General features: G+C 33.9%; 2 non-coding genes across 2 annotated transcripts; both read right to left on the minus strand.

The window, feature by feature from the left end:
- Positions 1-2,506: 2,506 nt before the first annotated feature.
- Positions 2,507-2,578, minus strand: trnad-guc (transfer RNA aspartic acid (anticodon GUC)). Its single transcript has one exon. It is a non-coding gene; the product is annotated as a tRNA-Asp (tRNA).
- Positions 2,579-4,110: 1,532 nt separating this feature from the next.
- trnad-guc (transfer RNA aspartic acid (anticodon GUC)) lies at positions 4,111-4,182 on the minus strand. The gene has a single exon. It is a non-coding gene; the product is annotated as a tRNA-Asp (tRNA).
- Positions 4,183-4,385: the final 203 nt, after the last annotated feature.

Below are 4,385 nucleotides of genomic sequence, written 5' to 3' on the forward strand. Positions count from 1 at the left end.
CTGTCTGATGTACTTCTCATTAATTCTACCACCTTACCTACAGCTACAGATGGATTTCTCTGACACAGCGAACAGTGTATGATACTGTACACTGTCAGTCACTTGTAGAGCAACGTATCAGAATACAACTTTCCACTGAATACTGGGAATGATTTCAAATATGAAGCACTTCCAATCACCAGTGGCTTGTGGTTTGTCTTTAGAAATTCAAGCGTACACCAGTCATTAGCTTTTACTAGGAATAGTCTGCAAATGGATTACTTCAGGCTCAATCTTTTAATGAGTGTGGTCCAAAAATAATGAACGTCTTCAGTACTGGAGGTTCAGAAGGGACCAAATGAATGATCGTGGTTGGTTGTGGACAGAATATTTAGAGATTTACGCATAAGCATAAGCATAGGCCATTATACGAATACAAATTCATGGGAACTGAATGAAATTTGAGAGGACCTCTGAACTTATTATCATCAGAAAGTGTCACTGGTGATGTATAATAATAATAATAATAATAATAATAATAATATATATATTTTTTTTTTTTTTTAAAAAGCGCCTTTCACGACACCTAAGGTCACTTCAGAAATACAACATGCAAATACAATTCACAAAACACTAAAACACAACATTATATATATATATATATATATATATATATATATATATATATATATATATATATATATATATATATATATATATAATGATTATTTTCCCTTTTTTTAAAGAAAGTTAAAGGCCTCAGGGTCAGAACTGATATTTTAAGTACCTTTCATTATGCATTCATGGAGAGTATAATTTCTTTCTCCTGCTTTCAAAAAAAACTTTTTGTCTCAGCTATATGAACCATGTCTAGCACTTAGTACATACCTGCTCTAAAAATATATACATCACATTACAGTTTTTTTTCCTCAACATATTTTCTTTGCAAAAACAACGTCCACCTTTGTACCCGTATTGAATTGCCTTATAAAAAGCTTCCCCATATCAATAATTATACACTTTCCTGTGTTAAATAACAACACGTTTTATTAGTCCTAGGTTATGTGGAGCATCTGTCATACAAGGCGTACAAAGGATTTATAGCACAGGAATGCTGAATTAATTGGTTATAAAAGAAAGGCATTTAATTAGGATTTCTCGAAGGAGTTTCCAATGTCTGTGCTTTAAACAGACACGTGGAAAGCTGTACTTCAAATCTCCATTACAGGAGAGAGGTTTTGTGGTTTCTTTTTTACACGACTTGAATGTTTTGGTTTTATTACTTTCAAGAAAGAGACGTTGAATTTTTTTTTGTTTTTTTAATTCTGAAATGTGTAGTATTTTCTCAGGTTTAGCCTATGGGGAAAATACATTCTTTTTCTTTTTTCTGATTCTGCTGTATTATCGAGCGCTGCAGACCAACCGAATAAATGATGCAGCTATAATTGTGTGTGTGTGTGTGTGTGTGTGTGTGTGTGTGTGTGTGTGTGTGTGTGTGTGTGTGTGTGTGTGTGTGTTTGTATGGATATCAGAGTTGTGGTGTGTACGTGTGAACTGGCAATTTGATGTGTGTGAACAGTTTGCAAGAAAGAAATGATATTATACCATGTATACGAGTCAAAGAAGGTTACTGAGCTTTGAAGATTTTTTTGCATTGTGTAAAGAAACCGGTGTTTAAAGGGTTAAAATTCTGAAAATGAATGATTGTTTGGGCATTATGATAAGAACTCATGCTGGTAAAAGAAAAAAAAAAAATCAAAGTCAGTGAAAGTAGAAAAAATATTAACATATAATGTTTCTATGACAGTTTTTTTTTTTTAATGGACGTTTTTGTCCTTTATGAACCTGAGTGGTAGGGTTTTTTTGTTTGTTTGTTTGTTTGTTTTTGTTTTGTTTTTTTTAAAATCTGACACTGCATAAAAAATATGAATGCATCAAAATTAATGTTGCTGTTAATCAATGACATATCCAAGATTGTAATAATCAAAGAAAAAAAATTCTGCATAGCATTTAGTACACTTTTTTTTTCTTTTTTTCATTAAAAAACAAAAAGCAAAAACAAAAAATATTTGTGGCATTGTGTAAACAAACCAGCATTTAAAGGGTTACAATTCTGAAAATTAATGAATGTTTGGTAATTATGATTAGAACTGATGCTGGTAAAGAAAAAATTTACCTCAGTGAAATTTGAAAAAAAAAAAATATATATATATATATCTAATATTTTTATTTAAAAATTTTTATAACAGTTTTTGGACATGGATATTTTTGTCCTCCCTGGACCTATGTGTGACTTTCTTTGTAATTGACACACAAGGGTTAGGACTGCTTCACTAACTCTAGGTGTCTTGTTATGTTTTTATGGGATGGCCATACTGTGCGCAGTAAACTGAATTTAGGAAATGAAAAATAGGGTTGTCAGCGGTTTCTAAAACTGTTGTGGGTTTATGGGGTGGCCTGGATGAGTGTGAGACTTCCGCCCTGAAATAATGTCCCAGTTCGGCCGTAATTAAAAAGTTTTGCACCACTCCCCGTCGGGGAATCGAACCCCGGTCTTCCGCGTGACAGGCGGAGATACTGTCCACTATACTAACGAGGACGACAACGATAGAGTTTTTTTGGTGTCTTCTCAACTGCTGCCTGTATCAGAGGCCCAGACTTGTCTTGCAAAAAATGATTGTCTTTAATCCTTCTTGCCTCTTCAGATGGGTCCTGACGTAAATGACCTGATGGGTCTCTCCTGAAGGACACATTGATTCTCCAGGGAATTTTTTTTCTTCATGCTTATAGCCTGAACACTACCCATAGATATGAACGATTGACATAAATAAATATATAAAAGCATTAACATAGTTATGCATAATGTTTTGTAAAGTAAAAATATGGTAATTGATTCTTTTAAAATGACTTGACAGGTTTCATGTTAGAGTAAAAGATCAGTGACCCAACATTTAATTATACAACTATTGAAAAGATACACATCTCTAATATATTCTAATCTAAAATAATTGTGTGATCTGCTCACTTGTTAGCAGTGGACTTCATTTTACTGTGTGTTTGACTACTGAACAAACAACAGACACTGAACAGTAGACAATAGAAATTTCACATACAATTGACCCTGCATATTATAGTTACAAACCATTCAAATGATATTCAGAATATACCGATGTTTCTTTTGAGTAAACAAGTCATTTTGTTATTTGTAAGTCGCTTTGGATAAAAGCGTCTGCTAAATGAATAAATGCAAATGTAAGTGTACAGTTCACTTTACCTGCCGCCTAATAGCGCTTTTTTTCCCTCAGGTAAAATGACGAATGTTAATCGTTGTTTGGTGGAAAAAAATAAATAAAAACACAGAGATGAAAGCCGAAAAATAAAGCCGATAAAGTATTAATTGGTTGATAGGCAGCGGAGGCAATTCAAAATGTAGATCTTCAAAAAAAAAAAAAAAAAAAAACACCACCACCAAGCCTCGGAACAGCGCCATGGAATCAACATGTGGCCAAAAATATATTGCATCCGTAGTGATAAGGACTACCATTGAGAATGAACTGGAAAAGTTAAGGGAAGTTAAGCATAACTATTTTCGGTGCCCGTCCGGGACTGGGGTTAGATTCCCCGACAGGGAGTAGTGCAATTTTTTAAATTATGGCCGGACTGGGACAACACCGGTTTCTTTACACAATGCAAAAATCACAATGCTAAACACTACGGATGTAGTATATATGTTAACGCATTGTGGCGCGTGATTAACTAACGCATTGTGGTAATTATGATTAGAACTGATGCTGGTAAAGAAAAAAATTACCGCAGTGAAATTTGAAAAAAATATATTAATATCTAATATTTTTATCTAAAATTTTTATGAGTTTTTGGACATGGACATTTTTGTCCTCTATGGACCTATGTGTGACTTTCTTTGTAATTGACACACAAGGCTTAGGACTGCTTCACTAACTCTAGGTGTCTTGTTATGTTTTTATGGGATGGCCATACTGTGCGCAGTAAACTGAATTTAGGAAATGAAAAATAGGGTTGTCAGTGGGTTTATGGGGTGGCCTGGATGAGTGTGAGACTTCCCCCTGAAATAATGTCCCAGTTCGGCCATAATTAAAAAGTTTTGTACTACTCCCCGTCGGGGAATCGAACCCCGGTCTTCCGCGTGACAGGCGGAGATACTGTCCACTATACTAACGAGGAGGACAGCGACTATCAGTTGTAAATGCTATATGAATGAATATATAATAAATTATATAACTAATATAATTAAAAAACAAATTAAATGCAATGAAAAGTATTATATTGTAGTAAACCATTAATTATAAAGCGTTATCGAATTCATATAGGGTTTTTTTGTCTTGTTTGCGGTAACGCAAATTTCAAAATGGCGGTTGCCTTTAGCT

This window comes from Ictalurus furcatus, chromosome 25, assembly GCF_023375685.1.
Source record: "Ictalurus furcatus strain D&B chromosome 25, Billie_1.0, whole genome shotgun sequence".
NCBI lineage: Eukaryota > Metazoa > Chordata > Actinopteri > Siluriformes > Ictaluridae > Ictalurus > Ictalurus furcatus.